This window comes from Rhinolophus sinicus, linkage group LG06 (genome assembly GCF_036562045.2).
Source record: "Rhinolophus sinicus isolate RSC01 linkage group LG06, ASM3656204v1, whole genome shotgun sequence".
Taxonomy (NCBI): Eukaryota; Metazoa; Chordata; class Mammalia; order Chiroptera; family Rhinolophidae; genus Rhinolophus; species Rhinolophus sinicus.
Window position 1 is genome coordinate 148,940,384 of NC_133756.1, and position 23,267 is coordinate 148,963,650.

At 37.1% G+C, this 23,267-nt stretch overlaps 1 protein-coding gene across 14 annotated transcripts in view; it reads right to left on the reverse strand.

The window, feature by feature from the left end:
* The window catches only part of LRRC4C (leucine rich repeat containing 4C), a 1,074,501-nt gene that overhangs the window by 447,651 nt on the left and 603,583 nt on the right, over positions 1–23,267 (reverse strand). For 13 of the 14 annotated variants that reach the window (XM_074336244.1, XM_074336243.1, XM_074336242.1 and 10 more), the window contains one exon: positions 11,582–11,718. The gene's annotated coding sequence lies outside the window, so the exon portion shown is untranslated. Of the gene's footprint in view, positions 1–11,581; positions 11,719–21,631; positions 21,700–23,267 lie in introns of all 14 variants that reach the window. The other variant, XM_074336232.1, reaches the window with a different exon arrangement.

Here is a 23,267-nt window from a genome sequence, read left to right on the forward strand (position 1 = left end):
CCTCATTAAATTTCTCAGCTGCTCTAGAAATTCTCAGGCTTTGGAGAGTTAAGTGATACTTATTGTTCAAGATTTACTGAAGGAGCTCACCTTCAAGTAGGAGAATGAGGATGTGTACATAAACACACATAAATTAGTATATTTAGGACACTAGAAGAAGTGTCCACCAAAAAGCATATTCACCCCAGAGTTGAGGAAAAGGCTGGATTTAGAAAGGGAAAGTGGGGAGAAGGTAATTCCAGAAAAACGCAAAAGTAAAAAGTGGATGTGAGAAAAGGCTAGTGTACCATGTCTGGTGTGCCCTGGCACAGATAAGCAGCCAGACGTTGACCACTCAGAACTCGGGGCAACCTGGTAGGGTCTAGGGTAGCCCTGGCCCCACCCAGATCAAGCCCAATAGTCAGTCCCTGACACTCACTGCTCAGTTAGGTTATGTGAGTGGTGTCCAGGAGATGCTCTCCCACTGGACATCTATTTCAGCAGCCAGCAGCCAGCACATCTCTACTTGTTGTGGAAAAGGGGTACATGCAACAGCTGAAGCAAACTGCATTGTGGAAGCCTGAGGTCCTCAGAGTGAGGAGTATGGTTTATGGGGAAGGGAAGGCCAGATGGGAGCACCAAATCTTTTTTTCAGGAAGAATAAATAAAATCAGAGCTGGGAAAACCGCACCATTTTAGGACCAAAGAGGAATATAAAGACATAGGTAATGGCATCTCAGAAAGTAAAGGAAAACCCACTAAATCCCTAAAGCACAAGAAAACCACAAAATGGCATATGAGAAGCAAGCTCAGGATGGAGAAGTGACATGGGGATTTAACTTTCAAAGTACGCACAAAAGTCCCTAGTGCTTCCAGATAGGCCAGTCACCATCTCACACACCAGGGCTGCTGGGAGACGTGGCTGTCTTATATAACGCATAGCAGGAATAACACTCAGCATCTCCAACCAGAGAGTGGAAATGAGGTGTCATAAACAGCCAGACAAGATACTTCTTAACTTGCTCAGAGTTAAAGATTCATGAAACTGTCCACAGTTATTTCTGGGAATCTCTGGGTGTCTCACATTGCTTTAGCCACTCACTCTGTATTCTTGGCCCAAATGCTGTGCTACAGTCTACACAGAGGCACACTCATCTTCTGATGGCCCTTTAACACCTTCAGTTGACAATGTCACACTAGCATCTGAGACAGGAGAATCACTGTCTCCTGAATCCTGAATGTGCTATTAGCAGCTGGATTCCCAGGGCAGGGTGGATCACATCCAGAGTTAATTACTCTTTCAGTCACTTAGACTCTTCAATTTCTCTTCTGAACCATTCTACAGACATTTAAAAATTACTTCGGCAGGACCAACCCTATACCATCTTCTTCACCTCTCTCGCCTCTTCCTTCTATCCCGAGAAACTCTGTATCTACAAATATACAGCAGCCTCTTCTAATTTGTAAGTCAACTTAAAAAACTGCTTCCCCTCTGTATATGAAAATAAGTTGCCCACAGTTCACCAATTTTATTATAGCCAGTCTCCAAAATAATTATATCACCCTACTGAGAAGAGAATGAAGAGAAAGAAATAACCGACATTTATAGTGTTTTCATATAGACTGGCTTAGTGAATCTTATACTTTAACATAGGTAATATTTGTCTGTTCTTTCCTCTCTTTCATCTTAAATGTGCCATGTTTAAGAGCAGGACACCCAATGGTGACCTGTCCATCCAGAGGCATCAGGGACCTTTGCAGGCACTCTGAAATTTAAACCCCAGTGTTGCTTCTCTCCTTCCACAGTCCTCCCCATGTCAGTAATGGAAATTCTAAACTTTTGTTTACTCAGACCAAAAATTGTCTTCTTAATCTCTGTCTTTCACATCCTACTTTTCACCACCCCACAAATTACATCTACTCAAAACATATTCAGAATTCCACCAATCCTTAACCACTTGCAGCTCTCCCATCATGGTGCAGGAAATTATCATCTTTCTCATGGATCATGACAGTAGCCTGCTAATTGTTTTCTCTTATTTGACCTTGACCTCCCTTCAGTCTATACTCACCACCAGAAGCCAAAGGAATTTAGCATCCTACCCCCTGCTTCCTTCTTTAAGGAGCTCAGTTCTCCTCACTTTCTCCCTTGCTTGCTTCTGTTTAGCTGCTCCACGATCTTTGACGTTCCTGAGATGTGCTAAGCATGCTCTCACTTCCAGGCCTTTCCACTTGCTCTCCACCTGACAGTCTTTGCTCCCGGATATTTGCAAGTCTCAGCCTCTCGTCACCCTTTGGTCTCTCTCTCACCTTCTCTGATGATGAGTTTAATTCAGGGCATTCCCATGCTGGTACTACCTGTTTTTTCCCTACTTTATATTTTATTACAAAACTTATCACCACCCAACATGACATTTATTTAATAGTATTTTGTTTTACTTATTTGTTTATTGACTGTCTCTGACTGCTAAATTAGGGATCGATAAAGGCCAGGATTTATATGTTTATATGTAGTTCTCTGTTGAATCCTCACAGCCAAGAATAGGGCCTGAATCATAGTGGGTGCTCAATAAACATTTGTGGAACGACCGAATTAATGAACACAGGCTAAGCAATGAATTTGGAGAAAAAGTGACCTGTGATCCAATTCACCCTCTATAAGTTATTAGATCTTGACCTCATGTATTACACCCTTCACCTGAGTCTCATATACCTCATCTATAAAACAGAAACAACGTTAAAGAGTATTAGCTAAAATCATAAATGTGAAATGTCAAATGTCTAGGACACAGTAGATGTTAAACAAATAGTGATTGGTATAGTTATTAAAATATTTTAGTAACCAATGCAATGGCATTTTCAATTTTCTTTAAATAGGAGAATTTCTACTTTTATCACAAAGAGTAAAGGCAAATGAATACAATAAAAACTATAAAATAGTTGAAAATGTCCAGCTCAGAGTTTGGTCCATAGAAATTCCATAATGAATGATAATTTCAACTGTAGTTTAACAATCCTCAAGATGTGTTTAGTTCTCCAACACACTAAATCTCTTGACTTCAAAAGTAGTTCATTATCATGGGGGAGGAGGGAAGGATTTTATAAATTCTAAGACTAAATGTACCGTGTTGCCAAAAGAGTGCTTTGTCTAAGGCTTTCCTATTCAGGTTTTGAGCTTGCAGTGATGAAGAATAAGAATGCCTCAAGGTATGATGATCAGCTCCCAGGCCCCAAAGCAGGGGACCCTTGATAAAGAGACTACTTTTTCAATTTTAGGAAAATCCTCAAAGACCTCCTTGATTTTCATTTGCTATCAAAAGCACAGGAACTCCTGAGGAGGCATTCCTACAACTTTTTTTCCTGGAGGCAACTGAAAAGAGTAACACTTTGTTATCATTACTGGAAAAAGACCCACTTCTAGTTTCCACCAAAATCAAGTCAGTTAATTAACCAACAGGAAATTGGGCAGCATGAGTTTCTTCTTCCAAATCAAATGAAACCTAATCAAAAGGTCTTACCCAATAGAGTACTAGAACCAGCTTGTACCAGCCTGCAAGAGAATATTCTGCATATCTCTTTCCATCTCGGTGTTCAGATGACATCACACTGGTAATTCAAATGGGCCATGGGGACAGTATTTACACCACAGAAACAGGAATACACTACAAATCGGAGATTTGTTCCCCCACCCCCCGCCCAGAGACTGATTTTCCAGCACACCATTGGTTCTACCATGTTATTTCCAAGTGCATGAAATAAACAACCATGCATTCAACAATTTGTTACCGCCGTTTATTCTCTGTGCAAGGCACTCCGTTTAGGAGTTGCTCTCTGAAATAGATGCATACCATTCAGTTGAATAGAATGCTTGTCTCAAATTGTTTTAGTGCCTTGAAATTTCTGGTTTATGGTTTGGTTTCTCGAACAGTAAATGTGCACTGTGAAACGTTTTGCTCTACCGCAGAGATATTTCATTCTATTTGCAAGATGAATATGGAGCTTAAAGATGTACAATGTGAGAAATCAAGCATAAGGAATTCCCATGATATTTAGCACATTTGTCACTGGAAAAAAATAAGTTGAGAAAATTGAGGTACTGCCAATGATACAACTGGTTTACCTAATGGGATAGGCAGGATAGGAGCACTTGCAGATCTGAACTGATTTTTCTCTCACAAGGTGCTACAGATATACCTAAAAGCTTTCAAAATTTAATGTTCGATAAGCTGTAATATGGCAAGAAGATGCAATCCCTCTGGTTGTGTTCTCTGTGTTTCCTATCAATCACCTCTCAGCCCTCAACTAGGTCATGTGAAAGTGGCTCAGAAAAATTGGCTAAACCTACGTTCTACAGTCAGAAAAACTGAAAAATCACATTCAGGATGACTGCAATAAGAAGTAACTACTACTGTTTTACACATATCATTTTAACACACTTAATCTTTCTTCCTTAATAAAGTGATTGTTATCTTGTATTTTGTTTCTAACTAATCTCTCTTCCTTAATAAAGTGATTGCTATCTATTGAGTTATATTATTTCTAATAATTATATTATTTTTGATAATATCATGATGTGTTTTAAAATACATTTTAATTTTGAATATAATACAATTTTGTTTTAAAAGAAATAGTAACAACGCATGCTAATTTTTTAAACCTAATAATATCGGAAACCTTAAAACCCACAGAAAAACTGAGTCCTCTGTTCATATAGATTATTTTCTGTGTTGAGTACTGTATGGCACCTGGATCATCTCGGTTGTGACAACTATAAAGTTTAAATGACAGATAAAATTCTGCCATGAGGTTCCAAATTCTTGGAAGTTTTTAGGGTATGACTTCTGAGTCTGATTTTCTGTATAGGGAAGCTATTAAAGTGAATTTCCAGGAACAAGAAGTATCAAGCGTATATAGTCTATTTTACTGTGCTATCTTTATTCTTATACTTCACTGAGAATTGTATAAGGTAGAACTCACCCTACTTCCAACGTTGCCTTCTATTTATTTTACAGGACTAGGCATTCATGGAAAGCTTTTCCCCAACAATGCAAGCCTTTTATGATAAAGCCAACCTAACAAAAACCAGGATGCTTTAAAAAAAAGAAAAATGATCCTATATATATTCATTATTAGAAAGCTCCCTGAGTATACCCTGCCTTATTAAATACACAAAGTCAAAGTTGATGGACTCGAAGCATCTATCATGTAGGTCGGAAAGGTCTCTGCTCATGTACCTGCGATGAGCGGAACACTTCTGCTTTTACAAGCAGGCCCTTGGCTTTGCATTGACCACGGCTTGTTTCTGCTCCATCAGGGTTCATGGTGCTGCCCACCAGGGTTCTCACTAGTTTCTCTAAGCCTCTGGCATCACCTAGGAGTGAAGTGCTGGAGAGTCTGTTAGCTGTGGTTCTGTGTGTGTGTGTGTGTGTGTGTGTGTGTGTGTGTGTGTATGTATGTATGCATGCATGTATGTATGTATACACACACACACACACACACACACACACAGCAACAAAGCCACTACCCTCCACCCCTGGCATTGCCAGTGGAGATGACATGGGGAGCCTGGATTTCCCCCTCCACTCAGCAGTAACAAGGAGACTTTCCCCCTACATGTTGGATGGTATCAGAGTCAGTTTCATGGAGAGCCAGGACTTTCTGGACACCTAGCAGTAATAAGGCTACTCCTCCCCCATGGTATCAGTGACGGCCAGGTGAGTAGCAGTAACCTGGTACTGCTATGTTCCCAACCAGGCAGGGACTGGTGGAAGTCTAGTGGCAGCTGGGACTCCTGCCCACACCCAGCAGGAGCACCCAGGTACCTAAGGGTCAACAGAGGCCAATAAGGAGCATGGACTTCTACTGCCACCTGGTGTTCATTCTACCCCCACTGTTCCCACTGGGGCAATATCAGAAAAAGCCGGTTAACACTGAAGGTTTAAACAAGGAATACAATCTCATAATATGAAAACTAAAATGTTCAGATTTCAACTGCAAAGTACTCATTATACCAGCAAGCATGAAAATTTCAAATGGAATGAAAAAAAAAATCAGTAGATGCCAATACCGAGAAGAGCAATTGGACATACAGGCAATAAAATTAAATTTGAAGTCTCACATCGTATGAGAAAATTAACTCAAAATGGATTATGCACTCATAATCTAATAAATAAAACTATAAAAATTTTAAGGAAGAAAACCTTTGGGGTTTAGGGCTAGGCTAAGAGTTGTTAGACTGGACACTCATAGCACAATCCATAAGGGAAAAACTGATCAATTGGACTTATTCCAAATTAAAACTTTGCTCTCTAAACTTTGTAAAGAGGATGAAAAGACAAGCTACAGAGTGGGAGAAAGTATTTGTAAGCTACATGTCTGACAAGGACTGATATCTAGAATATATTAAAAATTCTCAAAACTCATCGGTAAAAAAAATCCAATTATAGAATGAAAAAAAGGTTAAGAACAGACATTTCACTGAAGTGGGATATAGATGGTAAATAAGCACCAAAAATGATGACGGTAAAGGGGATCCAATACATGGTGATGGAAGGAGAACTGACTATGGGTGGTGAACACACAATGTGATATATAGATGATGTTTTACAGAATTGTACACCTGAAACTTATGTAACTTTACTAACAATCATCACCCCAATAAACTTTACTGAAATAAAATTATGTTAAACATGACTAGTTTTTAGGGAAATAAAAAAAATTAAAACCACAATGACATGATTAGGGAAAGAAGATTTTGACATTGGTGTTGGCAACGATTTGGGGGATTATGACACCAAGAGCACAGCAAAAAAGGCAAAATTCAACACGTGTGATGGGGATTTTTCTTTGCCCTTGCACAGCCACACAGGCCCAAACAGGCTGCAGGTTTGGATTCTGAGTTGCAAGGACCAGGAGGCAGTGGGGAGGCAGCAGGAAGGGACTCGGGTAGCTGGCTTCTGCAACTGTGCAAACCTATGGGACTAAAACAAGTGAAAACTCTAGGGGGTCTGAGGCAGATGTGCTCAGCTCTTGAGTGGCAAAAGCTGATAGGGTCCTCTGGAGAGCCCTGGAGACTCTGGTTGCTGGCACTATGTGACTGAGACTGGTAGCCTCTACCTTTCTTCCGTGTTCCTAGCCATCTCTGTACCTCTCAGCTCTGCCAGTCTTTGGGTGGCGTGAAACCCAAGAGAGTCCTTTATGTAGTGTCCGTAAGGGCTGGGGAAACTGGTTACTCAACCCGATCTCTCTTTCCAGGTGAGGGAAACTATTCCTAGCTTTCCTGTTGCAAATCAAAAGCACTACGAGACATCATTTTATACCTGTAAGAATGAATATTATTAAAAAGACAAGAGACAGCAAATGCTATCAAGGATGTGGTGAAAAGGGAACGCTGGTTCACTCTTGGTGGGAATGTAAATTGGTGAAGCCACCGTGGAAAATAATATGGAGACTCCTCAAAACATTAAAAATAGAACTAGCATATGATCCAGCAATCCCACTTCTAGGTATTTATACAAAAGAAATGAACTCATTATCTCAGAAATCTGCACTCCCATGTTTGTTGTAGCATTATTCACAACCAAGACATGAAAACAACCTAAGCGTTGACTGACTGATGAATAGATCAAAAAACTATGAATAAAAATATATATATATTTAGCTGTAATTAAAAGAAAATCCTGCCATTTGCAACATAGACCTTGAAAGTATTATGCTAAGTGAGATGAGTCAGAGAGAGAAAAATAACGTATGATCTCACTTAGTTGTGGAATCTAAAAACACTGAACTGATAGGGACAGATAGTGTGGGCCTCCCTTATTTGTAGGAGATAAATTTCCAGATATCCAATGGATCCAAAGGATGCCTGAAACCACAGATAGTACCAAACCCAATATATTCTATTTTTCCCCTATACATATGTACCTATATTAAGTTTAATTTATAAATTATGCATAGTAAGAGATTAACAACAAGTAGTAATAAAAGGGAACGATTATAACAATATACTGTAATAAAAGTTATGTGAATGTGGTTTCTCACTCTCAAAATATCTTACTGTTGTTTACTCATCTTTTCACTTAAAGGCAGCATTTTATGGCTTCTCTTTGGCATATCCAAATTATCAACATCACGACTCTTGTGCTTTGGCACCATTATTAAGTAAAATAAGGGTTATCTAAACACAGGCACTGTGATATTGCAATAGTCGATCTGATAACTGAGAAGGCTACTAAGTGACTAATGGGCAGGTACACATACAGCATGAATATGCTGGACAAAAGAATAATTCACATTTCAGACAGGGTAGTCTGGGACTGCACAAGATTTCATCATGACACTCAGAATGGCATGTGATTTAAAATTTATTATTTCTGTAATTTTCCACTTAGCATTTTTAGACCATGGTTGACCATGGATAATTGAAACCACAGAAAATGAAACTCCTGATAAAGGGGAGGGGAGCTACAGCAGACTAACTGTTACTAGGGGCTGGGCCGTAGCATTAATGGTGAGATATTGGTTAAAAGGTGCACACTTTCTGTTATAAGATTATTAAGTTCAGGGGCACAATGTACAGTATGATGACTATAGTTAATGTTACTATATTGTACAGTTGAATGTTGCTAAGAGAGATCTTAAATGTTGTCACCACAACAATAACAATAAAATGTCAAGTATGTGAGATGAAGCATGTGTTAACTAACCTTATCATGGTAAAGATTTCAATATATACGTGTATCAAATCATCACACTGTATGCCTTAAACTTACACAATGTTATATGTCAATTATATCTTAATAAAGTTGGAGGGAAAAAAACCTAAATATGCAACCATCTATAATTCAGCAATTGCACTTTCAGGAAATGCATTGAAATCTTATGTTCACACAAAAAGCTACTCAGGAATGTTTACAGCAATCTTATTTATAATAGCCCCAAACTGGAAAAAAATGAGACATCCTTCAACAAGTGAAAGGTTAAACCAATTGTTGTATATCCTAACCAAGAAATACTGCTAGTTGAAAACAAACAAACAAAAAATGAATGAACTATTGATGCACCCAATAACTTGGGTGAATCTCCTGAGGATTATGTTCAGTGAAAAAAATCTAATCCCAATTTGTTACATACTGTATGGTTCCATTTATATAACATTCTTGTAATGACGAAATTATGAAAATGGAGAGCAGATTAGTCATTGCCATTGCCTAAAGCGGAAGTTGGGGATGGGGAAGAAGTGGGTGTGGCTATAAAAGGACCACAGGAGGGACCCTTGTGGCGACAGCAATGCCCTGGATCTTTACTGTGCTCATGTCAATATCCTGGTTGCATTACTGTCCCATAGTTTGTAAGATATTATCATTAGGGGGAAAGAAAGAGTTCATGGTATCTCTCTGTGTTATTTCTTAAAGCTACACGTTAATGTACAATTGTTTTACTAAAAAAAAGAGCTTAATTAACAATCCAATTATCGACAATATCATATCTACATATTTTACAACTGTACTACACTACAATCACAAACGCTCTTAGTTGATTTTACGGAAAACTGTCCAGTTTATAGTCCTGGTGCCTAAGTGGCCATGTTATATCAAATCATATATTATATCATATCAAATTATATCTCACCATCTGATGCCACTTGATTAAGCCAGGAGTGGCACTGGACCAAAAGTAAGGCAAACCTTAGTTCAGTTAAAATCTGTGATCTCAGTGGTCTGATGAATTGATCCAACCAGATTCTCTTTGAAAATGTAAACACACACACACACACACACACACACACACACACACACACACACACACGGAATAGGACATGTGCTTGCTCTGGAGTTACTATCTCTCAGTTCAAATTCATCTTCCTCTATTTTGCTTTGAGATGCTGACCCTGGGTCTCTGCAAAGCACATTTCTCCTTTGTCACCTAGCTCTCTGTTTCGGCGAATAGACGGAGCTAGAGGGAGACAGGAAGGTTAGAGAGGGAAGAAGGGACTTCCTGCTCCTGAGAGTGTCACCCTACAGAGAAGTTGCTTCCATTTTGCATTGTTTTTTTCCAACAGTCCCAGAAACAGTCTCATCGCCTCCCTCTCCAGGTGGCATAACAGCAGTAGCTGCCTGGTAGCCCCTCCTCAAAGATGTCCCTTTTTGCCTTTCCAAATCTCCAATATCTGGTGAATAATTCTTAAATTAAATTGGATCTGTTAAATAACTGGTATGCTTTCTGTTTCCTGAGTGTCACCTAATGGATACAGGTGAATAGTAGTAGGGTTTGAAGCTGAATAAAGAGAAAATGGTTAGAGAGGTCATGAGAGGCTATGTGCAAAGCAAAATTATGAGAGGAGGAAATACAAGAAGGCTAAGAAAAATCAGTTGGAAGTGGGGGTGTGGAGAGAGAGAGAGAGAGAGAGGTGGGAGAGAGAGAGAGAGAGTGATGGTAACTTTTCTTTATCTTACCATTGCCTCCTGTCTTTAGAGAGCACTTTACATGCTACAACATACCACATCTACATTTTAAAAACAGTGTGATCTTCTTGAACACAGATAACATGGCTTCCATTGAGCTTAATCTACATAATACGATGGAGTTGATGCAGAAAAGAAAAATTACCTTTCAGGAAGCACTTGAGTTATAAATACAGGACAAATAACTATTATACATGCAACACAGAGGTAAATATTAACAGAAAAATGTATGAGCAATTCTTCCAGCCATGGTTCTTGGTTCTTATAACATTAAAACAGCATGAATGATTCAAGTATTTTGCCAATTAAAATGGCAAATATAAATGTCTCCCTTGCCACAGATGGAGCTTAATGCCACTATAATTTTATGTGCTTTTCCCCCCTTCTTTTATCCTTGACACAGTGAAACCCCACAGAAAAATAAATAGATTATTTCCATTTCACCAAGCCGGGCAGATGCTATTTCTAGGCTCAAGTGGACTTGACTGTTGATGGCACAACTTTTAGCTACAGAAGGTGCTACAATACATGCCCCCAGCTCACAAACTGTCACTTGTTTGAGTCACTCAAAGTTTCATTCTTCCCCATTGGTTCACTGAGACAAGTTCAACTTTCCCAATAGCACAACAGAAAATATTTTCATGTTACCACATCAAGGTTTCCAACCTCACCAGGTTTTCAAAGAGAGAATAAAAAGCTGGTTACCTTTCTTGAACAGTTGGTTCCATATTAATGACCTACCTGGTGCCCCAGTTTTAATAAAGGAGGGGGACATCACTGTCTGCTTGTTTTGTTCTGAAACCTGGGCAGGTCAATCTGCCATCCCTTCTGCTTCTGGGGCAGTGCAAAGCAACATCCCTCCACTTTGCATAAATCACTACTAGTAAAAGTTTTATGACGTGGGTACTCCCTCCCAACCCCCGCTTTCTCCTTTTGTACCTGACAGAAGTGCAAATGAAAAAGATGAAATGGCCAGACATTTAACCATATGTCAGCATCCACATGGGGACGTTTGGGAGAGAAAAGAAACTGTGAGCTGTACCGAAGGAATATTAAAATCATCTGAAATGCAATTAACAACCCCACAGTCAATGACTCTTTGAATTATTCTGATGGAGTAACTTATACTTCTCACTTACCTTTGGCAAATTGTTCATAGACTAGTTTCCCTGTTCATGAAACTTGAATCCAGTCAATGTATCGAGATTCCAAAGTAGTTTCAGGATGTTTCCATATTGATAATCTTCATAGGTTATCTCTGCATGTCCAGTAACTCCTATATAATACAGAATAAAAGGAGATACTTAGGAATATATAATACTCAATAAGTGTGGATTGATTGATTTGATTTTAGCACCCATAACTCACACTAAAAAAAAAAAAATTGACCATTTTTATTATTTGTAAAATAGAAAGTGATAGGAAGAAGGATTTCCTCTTTTAAAAACTGCATTATATGCTAATGTCATTTTGTATCTGCAATTATACCTAATAGTAGTCGATGTGAATGGAAAGGCTTAATGAACATTTATTGATTAGACACTTGATATAACAGATTTAAATAAAATTTGTTTCTCATTGCATGCCCTGAGAAGGTGGAAAGGAATTTAAAAATTGAGAAGTTACCCGGACCCATGGTGCTAGTCACTCACATATTATATACATTATCTTATTCAACTAGTACATCGATACAACAACCTTTCTAAGTAGGTACCACATATATAGCTCTGTTTGACAGACGTTTTTATTAGCTCCACTTTTCAGATCATAAGAGAAAAACTTATATGTCAGGGGAGTCAGATTTTAAGACCAGCTAAGCTGAAATCCCTCTTCTCAATCTTTTCTCACTTGGCTGTGGTAGAGGACCATAGATTACTGTTTTATTTTGTTTAAATAATTAATATAAAAACATTTTGTACGCTGAATCTGTCCTAAGACAAAGAATAACTTGGACCTTGCGGTGTGGTAAATTCCAAGGAAATATTGATACTAAATCCCGTGCCATGATATAGCACCTCATAATTTTTATTATTCTGTAATCAACCTTAACCATGTAATTTTTCTTTCCCCCATCATAATTATTTTCACCTGAAATTTCATGTCTATTTTGGATTTACAGGTCTCTTTTAACTAAATTCAAGAAAACCATTTCATGTGCATCTAAACCAGGGGGGTCCAAACTGCGGCGCGCAATCCATTTTTAATTGGCCCGCAGCAAATTCCAAAAATATATTTAAATAAACCAGGTGAGGCAATACGTACTTCACCTCGAGCGAGTGGCCCGGCTGTTTGTGTATTTTACTGCATATGGCCCTTGGTGAAAAATGTTTGAAAAAAGTTTGGACACCCCTGATTTAAACAATAGTCCTTATTTAACACTTTCTTAGATTAACTGGTCTATATTAAGAAACCACCAAGCATGGGAGCCCCCTCCACACAGACTATAGGGATCATCACCACCGCAACAAGCCTCCCCCCGGACCCCCTCTTGGTCCAGGCAACAGCAGGGCACAGAAACCCTCTGCTCCGCACATTGAACATTTCTTTCTCTTTTAAAATATCCCCAAACTGCTCACTTTACCCCTGACAGCCAACCAACACTATCAAATATACCATTTAGAAAGTCTCCCCAGCTTCCAAAATCCCGTCTTAATAAAACCCTTGTCAGTTGGCTACAATCGTAGTGTTTTCTTGCTTTACTCCATAAAACATAACTCTTCCCAACAATACCTTTGTACCCTCACTTAAAGAAAAGTGACAGTAGAGGAGCTTCCTGGCCACAAATGGATGAAAACAAAACAAAACAGAAAAAAACAGCCTTTGTTAATATTGTCTCAGGCTTAGTTTTAGTCATCATCATCTGTGTTATTCTACGAATTCCCTTTAGGATGATATGTAACCCTAGAGAAAAATGTCTTAATTTGTGAAGCAATTTGCAGACTCTTCTTAGTACACGTTAAAGAAACACAGTTGAGCTAATAGCTTAAAAAAAGAGGAGGGACCCTGAATTACATGGGAGGGTGAACATCATACCCAGGCAATAGACTAAGTAAATGTTAGACTTGCAATTCTGAATCAATTTATTAAATATCTATAAAATATTTAATCTACTTCATTGCCAGTGCTTCATTGTTATAATTTTTTAAAATAACCCTTTATCGGTGGTCTATGTACTAAGCAGATTATTTACACGATTATCTAATTTATTTATGTGGGGAAAAATGGGGATTCAATGGAAACTATATGTTGTTGATAGCAAACCCTTCTGCTTATATGATTCTGATTCTATGAAACATTCCACAAATTTCCAATTCTGTAAATTGTACTCCTAGCCGTACAAAAGAATTCTCCTCTATAGACAAACAAATTCTATTTTGTCTGGTAGAGGTTTAGTTGATTTCCCTCTCCACATGGAAGAAGCTAGCTTTACCTCCATTTACCCAGGAATTTCAATATTCCTGATTTATAAATGTGTATTTATTTTAGCTTTTTCTTTAAACAGGTTATAATACTCCTGGTTCTTTCATTGATTAATGAGTCACATAAAATCTTTAACACCTGTTCATTTTATATCTGAATGAGAGTTATGATTTCCCCTTTTTGGAATGATCTTTCAGCATTCTTTACAAAATCTCTATGGGAGATGGACATTGTTGAGCAAATTTTAACACCAAGGACCAGAGGCTCAGGAGTGTCCCATGACTGGCCCGAGGTCCACAAACATCCACTGGGCATTCCTGGCTGTGAGGCACTGTACTACATGCTGGGAGTGCAAAGTTGTACCAGGCTATCTCTACCCTAAAGGCCAAGGAGACCAGAGTAAATCTGTATTGAGTGTTGCCTATATACAAGGAGCTTCTATAGATATCCAGGAATTAAAAACTATTTGATAAATCTTCACTGTTCAAAACTTACCACTTGTTATATGAAGTGCTGAACTCAAATAGATTCAAGCCAGTGCTATAACCTTCACTATCTGGACTCATTCTGTGAACTCTTGAAAACTAAATTTAGGAATCAAGGAGATTGGTATAGGGAGAGATATTCAACTGCTATCTTTTAGCCCTCAGAGTCAATTTATGAGGTAGTTGTTCTTCCCATTTTTACAGATTAAAAAAAAAAAAAAATGAGGTTCAGAGAAAGTGAAGTCATAAAAAAGAAAAAAAATCATAACACTTTACAATAGAAAAAGACAGTGAGATCACACAGCCTGTGTCCTCATTTTATAGATGGAAAAGCAAGCTCAAGAAAATAGAGTGATTCTCTTGAATCTCTCATCCAGCTAGGGGCTTGGCCTGATGCAACATTCATTGATGCTATCTTCTACTGCATTTCTTTTTCTTTTCTTTTCTTTCTTTCTTTTTTTTTTTTTTTTACAGTTATCTGGGACTAATAGTGTAGAAAATTGGACCTCGTATCAATCAAAATCAGGCAGATGGGAGAGGGGCAAATATTAAAACTTGCTCAAGGTTATCAGGATGCCATCAGAGCTCCTTCCAATCACCCTTACCTGGTTATTTATCTATCCAGCTCATCTGATGTTTTCTGTCCACATTCATTTCCCTTTCTACTTTAATGTTTTAATTTTATGTTTATTAAACTCCTACTTAAGCAACACCAGGAGCTGGTTTCATTATTTTAAAAAGGGAGTAACTACTATCATCCACAATAAGAAAAAAAGGCTATCTAAAATGTTAAGTGTCTTTGTTTGTGGCTGGATTTCAATCAACTCCAGGACTAAACCATGTTTTATAATATCAATCTGAGATGACAAGTGAAACATCTATCCACTGATTAAGAAGAATATGGAGAACACACCACGTACATTAAATCCATGGACTCTGTTCAGTAGGAAAAAAATATCAAATTATGGGGTTCATGTGACAAAAATAAAATACTAGAAAAGCTTTGGTGGTGAAAGTTTTGGGAATTCCTATGTTCTACTGTCACCTACGGAGTTGGAAGACCCCTACAGAAACCCATTATTCTGGACAGCTTTTCACTTAAGTCACCCTTTGCTCACAGATTCAAGCATAAATTCCCATTTTCAGTACCAACAGGAGGACTGGAGTGATATCTTATTATCCCCATTTGCAGGGTGTGGCTGAAAATGTGGGCAGGTCTCAGAAACTCTGGCAAAACAAATTACTTTTTATCCACTTACCGTCCTACAGTCCAGAAACTTTTGGGGCCACATCCAACTCTTCTTGTCTTCCCTCTCCTCCTATACTCTCCCCTCCCTTTTCTCCCATTTTCGTTTTCTCTCTTTTCCTGATTTTACTCCTCTCCCTTCACACAGGTATTTCCATGACGAAACTATGATCATAGATATCTAGCCAATGACTAGGCTTATAAGGTGTCACCTCTCAACAAGCATAATGGAGAGAGGCCACATGTTATTAGCATCCCTTAAAGGGTTAAAGTGCTATAATACATAAGTACCAAGGGGTCACTTTTTAGTTAGGAAAACTCACTCAGTGTTTCTTGACAAACTTGGTTTTTCTATCCTTTCAGCCATTCACAACATGCCTCTCATATTAGGCTGGTTTTGTTTTAGGACTTCATACTCTTAGAACATTTAAAACTCTTTTCCTTTCCAAGGCATCAAAATTCCAATGGAGTTGTGTACTCTGTAAACCTATGCTAATTTCAGTCATTATGCAGGTGTCTAAGTATATTGCAGGTTTTCACCTAACAGTGATATTGCCCTCTAGAGTCAAACATATTTGGGTAAGCTGTTGATCCCTTTGCTAAAACATAATCCACATATCATGAGGCCACCATATTTCTTGAACTTCTTCCAGGAAAACAGAATCCTCCTAGAAGGCTGAAATGAGTAGTGTTGAATTGCAGCTAAAATTTAAGAAAAATTGACGGGGGAAAAAATATTAAACAGAAACTTTTTAGTTAATCATAATCTCCCACTATTGTGCATTTTAAATATCTGTGCTTTTGTTTTCATTTAACAAGCTCTGTTTGGCTATCTCTAAGTTGCCAAAGGAACAGTATAAAAACCTATTTTCCATACAATCCTTAAGACAATTTAAAAGGGTCTACCTAAAATGCATAGTTTCTAAACATTTAGAAACTGATGTTTAGTGAAGTTGTAAGGTTATAAGTTATGACCCAGATTTTATAGCTAACAAGTTGTTTAACAAGTGTTAAATCCCATAATGTACACCAGTTTCCATGTTATTTTTTTCTTATACCACAGATATTTTTATTTTAAAAATGATTAGTTTAATGATTGGTTCAAGGTGGACTTTCCTTGTATAAATATCTATAAATGTTTAAATGTTCTACACAGAGGAAGATGCTGCAAAGAGAATGAAGTTCCATCTAGAAGAAATAAGGAAACTCCCAGTTAGCCTATAAGCAACTCTGTGTAGAATATTATTGTAATTGAATTAAGGGCAAAGAGAAAGATTAAGATATATTCAATGATCAAGTCAGATTTTTCGTGTGGAAGTGGGATGCAAGTTGACATTTCCTTAGATGCAATCATCACTGGGTTTTCCATAAGTCTGAATCAAAGAGCTAATATTTCCTGGGGAAAAAAAAGTTAAACTACATCATTAAAATAAAGGAAATTATTTTATAGTAGACACTAGGGCAGGGAAAATAGTAACTCTCCTTTTTATGTGTCTTACATATACCAGGAAGGGCAAGGTTTATTAAATCAGAGAACAGGCACCTGTGGCTATAGAACTCCAATAAAGAGTTCATAATACCTACCCTCCACCCCGCCCACCATCCAGACTTGATATGAGTATTAAAATAGATGAACTGAAGGCTGCAGCATAAAGCTTAAATACTATGGCTCCTAAATAGTTAGAACTCTTTTTCTCTCCTTCCCATTCAGCATCAGGTCTGTGTGAGGGATCCACCCTAACAGAGCCCTATTTTCTATACCCAATTGTGCATTTAGCCAAGTGACTGTTCTTGATTCTGCAGAATATATCACAGAGCAGGAGTTAATGGGAATGAAGAGACAATGATTCCCTTCTGATTCTTAGAGTCTAGAAGACATCTATACTCCCACACGGTTCAAGCACTGTTATCAATACCTTCTATCATCTCTTGCACATTTGACCAGCACCTTTCCAAATCTGATAACTGCTGTGTGCCTGTTTACTGGGATTATTTCCCCAAGTATATATTTTTACCATCTGAGTGTGAACACATAACTTATAATGAAACACAAAGCAGAGACACTAATGCTAAATACAGAATCTTTGCAAATTACATACCAAAAAACAATAAACTTAATAGAGAATCATGAGGCCCAAATTGCTAACCATAAGGAAGAGGGAATGTATCATCTTCTAATATTGTTTTACTGGATATAAGTGAATAAAGGGTTCTTTTATTGCATTTGTGTCATCAGCATTCCAAATCTCAATGGGACTTTTGACATAAACATACAATCAAGAACTGAATTATTATATTTATAATGGCAATATCCTATCTGGTGCCTTCAATCAGAGACATGATAAATAATCACAATTCATATAACTCAATAACAAATGTGTTAATATATTGATTTCAAAAAAGGAACGGATGTCACTATATATCTTTCTTTCATTCATTCTCACTATCTATTTCCTAATAAGTTTTGAAATTAAATCTAAATTTAAACAGGCTTACAGTGCTCTAGTAGATGTTCAAGTCCACCCGCCTAGAAATGCATTAAAATAAGAAGTTCAGGGCATATGATTATATACAGTCCACAACTGTTTCAACTAGGTTTTCAGAATAAGCTTGACTTTAAGAAAAATAATGGCTTTTTTTTTCATTTATTCATTCTTTGGGAGGCAAAATAATATTATAATCATCTGCACTTATTATTAAGTCATATAGTCTTAGTTCAAATCTAGGCTGCCAATCACTGACTTTTTCACCTTGAGATAGTTACTTTCAGGGTTGTTCCTTCATCTGTAAAAAGGTATAGTCATGGTGTTCAACTAAAAGGATTGTTGTCAGTATTAAATGAGATAACCTATGTAAAGCAAAAAGCACTACTTCTGACATATGATACATCGTAAATTAATGGTGGTTATTATTTTTTACTTATCCAGAAGCGTTTTTGGAATGCCTACTAAATGTCATATACTCTGACTCTGTTGGGCAACATGCTGATGAATAGTAACCCTCTGAGCTTCACTGTTAATAGTATGTGTCAAATATAACCTCTGTTGTCACACACAATCCCAACCCCAAAACTGAAGAAACCAGGACTTCTCAGAGAGCAAAAATACTTCCTCAGTGAACAACAGGAATCTACATTCCAGAGTCATTTATTTAAATTTGGTGGAAGGAAGGAGTAATGAAGCATCCATGTTATAGGCAAGTCTTTAAATGGGCAGCATGTGCATTACACAGGCTGACTCTTAGCATTTGCAGCCACCCAATGAATGGAAGCTCAAATTCAAATGACGGAATACATCAAAGTTACAAATCAAGCTAACACCCTGTTAAATAAAGCTAATCTATCACCTTCAGGATGGCCTACAAGGTTATTTTCAAACTTAGAATTATCAAATGCCTTGGAGTTTTCTACTGGTACAGGGTAGCACAAGCTGAGGCAGTCTTGGGGCCCAGCAGCCCACCCCCATGCCCTCCTACCAGTTAAGTCCAGCTTTGTATAGGGACTTCATATGAATGCATGTTGACACGCTAGTCTGCGTGTCCAAGCTGCAATGCTATACCCTACACAAAGCCACCCTTGATCTCACAGGTACACACTGCAATAGTGATATCTGCTCTCAGGGGGATACACCAACGGAAGAGACCCATGCAGACCCTGAGAAACAGTTCAGGTAGGGAATTCCAGGTCTTAATTAACACTAAGGCATGGTCTAGAGGTGTTTGGGGATATAGGTGGGCGCATGTCCTTAGCTCTATGACGTCCATGTCTGTGAAAAGAGAATTGGATGGAAAAATGCTGCTTGCATCTTTTTAAAGGATGGAGCCAAGGGTAGTGACTTCTCTTGCTTGAGTCTCAGTATGGTCTGGTTGTGGTAAGGATCAGGGCTTCAGAGCCAGGTCATCGAAGTTCAGATTCTGCTTCTGCTATTCAATGATTAAGTAATCTCAGGCAAGTTGTCTAACCCCAATGCCTTAGTCCTTTTTATCTGTAAAGTAAATATAATGATAACACTCACTTCATAGTATTTGTGTGAGGATGAAATGAGGAGTTAATACACATATAGCAGTTTAAAGGGAGCTAACACAGAGTATGTAGTCCATAAATATAGACCAGCTATGGTTATTAGCAGAAGTAGTAATGGGGATGTTGCTGGTAATGGTAACAGTAGTGAGAAAGAAGTAGTTCTGAAATAATTTAGTAAACTAGATCTCCTAAAAATAGAAGTTCAATATGGCTTTTTATTTGTCTTGTTTTGTTTGGAATGAGAGACAATAAATAAAATGTATTTAGTTAGCATGTAAGTCCTTGCTTTGCGTAAGTAATTATTGTTTGGTTTCTGATTCTGGATACATGACAGATGGAACCAATCTAGACACACCTTCCATTTCAGAACAGATATGTTGGATATGAATCTAAGACAGCCAATAACAATAACAAACACACAGCTCTGAAGGAAAAAAGGTGGAGGAAGAACTGCCAGATGTGAGAAATGAAGGGAAAAAATTAGGCACCGGGATGAGCTAAATAAAAAGATGCATATCTGAACAGAGCCAGGAAAAAGGCTCTAGCAGCAAGAGGAAATCTCTATTAATCTCCACACAGCTGGAAAGGATAGCATGTCTAAATGTGAATGCACATAATAACAACATGGCACCAAAGTATATAAAGCTAAAGATGACAGAAGGAGAAGAGACAATCCCATATACAGTGAAGATTTAACACACCTCAGTCACATACAGAAAAAAACATTGATTGCAAATACTAGGAAAAGTAGAAACAATAACCATAAAGGAATCAGAGTTTTTCAGAAAAACTAAAACTAGTTCTAATCCTCCTGATGATTTTGTCTGATCAAAACATCAAGTTTATAAATTTGAACCCAATGAATAAACAATCGAACTGACTTATACACAACACTTGATTCAACTAAATGATTCATGTAAAAATAAGAGAAGTTATAATTATAGATATTATGAAATATTGGAACTGAGTGACACTGAATACAGTCTACTTTTAACACTTAAGGAATGCAATGACTGGACTACCTTTTATAACGATTCAAGCCTTGAATACATACATTATAAAACAAGAAATATAATATATTAGTGGGCTTTGCATTTCACTAAAGAAGTTAGATTTTTTTTAAAAGGAGAAATAAAAGTTTGGGATGAAAGTAGAAATTAAAGAAAATAGCAATAGTGACAAGGGGATCACAGAGATTTTTCAGCAAAAATATAGCAGGTTCCATGAAAAGACAAATAATGGAAAGAAAACCTTTGAAATAATTTATAGAAACAACAATAGTCTGAATGAAAACAGGCTATGCTTAGAAATAAATTTATATTTAGAAGTTGTAGTAGAGTACCATGAATACTTGTATACCGAAATATTAGAAAGCCTATTAAAAGAGAATTTTAAAGAAACATTAAATACCAAAACTAACTAAATAATATACAGAAACTTGAATAAACAGTACCCATTAAATAAACTGAATAGGTAGTAAATAATATTCTCTCCAATGGCCACTACGACCTACCTCCTGACTCCCTTACAATCCCCCTGTCCAAATAAAAATCAAGCCTACTAATTTTATAGACAGATTCTTCCAAACCATTAAGGAACAAAAAACAAATAGTCCGAAATAACTAAGTCAGGAAACATAAAGTCCATTTGGTTTTGCAGTTTGGTTAGACTGATTATTTGACTTCTGAAAGGGTGCTTTCAATTTGGTTTAATAACATAGCAGCAAATAAACCATGCAAAATATATTCAGGATATGAAGGCTATAAGTGAATGAATATAGATTCCTGAAACCTCCCCTTTTTTATTCTTGGCAAAAAAATTGAATTTGGTGGCTTCAGTGACTTCGGTAAACAATCTGCATGTTGAGAAGAACCCAGAGCTGTGTCTTTTTTGTTCTTAGGCATGAGAGTGGAAGCCCATCTAAAGAAATATCTGCCACCCACATATAGATAATTCCACATTGTATTTCCCGTTGTGTTATAAGGCTTGTGCACATTTTCAGAGTAATGAGACTTACCGACACCTACTATGATTCTTTCAAAGAATCTCAGCCTCTCACATCATCTCTCTGAATCCAGACACGGCCTGTTTGAGAAAACTAAAATAAGCCAGGCACAGAAAGACAAATACTGCATAATCTCATTTATATGTAGAATCTATAATAGTTAAAAACATAGAGGCAAAGAGTAGAATGGTGGTTGTCAGGGCCTGGGGGCTGGGGAAAGTGAGATGTTGGTCAAAGCCTACAAAGTTTGAGTTATGCAAGATCAGTAAGTTCCATTAACAATACTGTAGTGTATACGTGAAATTCGTCAAGAGGGCGGATCTTAAATGGTCTTAATTAGAAAAAAAGAAAGAAAGAAAGAGAAGGAGACGGTAGCTATGTGAGGTGATGGATATGTTAATTAACTTGATTGCGGTCATCATTTCACAATGTATGAATATCTCAAAACACCAAGTTATACATCTTAAATATACACAATTTTCACTTGACAATTATACCTCTCTCTCGCGCTCGCTCTCTCTCTCTCTCTCTCTCTCTATATATATACATATATATATAATAGATATAAAAATTAATTGTATATATGCAGGATATAGAGTATATACATATGTGTATATATATGTATGTGTGCATATATATATACATATATACATATGTATAATATATATACATATGTATACATATATATATATATATATATATATGTATATATATATATATGATGTGGAGAAATGAGAAGAAAACAGAACATACTACTGGTGGGAGCAAAAATTTTTCAAACTCTTTAAAGAGCAATTTAGCAATATCAGGAAGTTGAAGATGCCCATTTTCTATAACAGTTCCCCTATTAGGTATAAAACTTACAGCATCATTTTTCAAAGTGCTGAATGTAACCTGTGAAGAGATTGACCAATTAATTTAGTGGATTTTTACCATCTTTAATTTACCCAAAACAAAATAGAATACGAAATAACAGAGAAAATTTTAATCATATGTTTTGGTGTCTGTGTGTGTGTGTGTGTGTGTGTGTGTGTAGAAAAGGTAAAGGTAAGCATATTTCCATACACACACACACACACACACACACACACACTAGGTATGTATGCACATGTGCTGGTCCTTGGTCCTAAGATAGAATGTATTTCTTTCTGTGGATCACATTCACACAACATTCCTGGAGAAACATTTCCACATAAGCACATGGAGACTTTTACAACAATGTACACCAAAGCATTTTTTTGTGAGTAATGGTAAACAATTAGATGCCCTTCAATTAATGAGTGGATACGTAATTGATAGTATACTTATACAATAAAATCCTACCATTCAACAAACAAAGTAAATGAACCAGCTCCTCCTGACTCACTATGCAAAATTTCACAATATAATATTGGGCACAAAAAAGCAAGTTGAAAAAGTACATCTATAAAATTTGTGTAAATAAAAAGCATGGAAAATAATATGTATCATTAGAGATAGAGTTATATGGAGTGAAGATATAAAAATATACAGGGTGAGGATACACATGCTGTAGGATGCTAGCTACCTTTAGCTGGGTTATCTTTATCTAGTAAAGAAAGCAGGTCATGACTGAGATAATGAAGCATCAGTTGTGACTACAAAATTATATTCCATTAAAATATATATA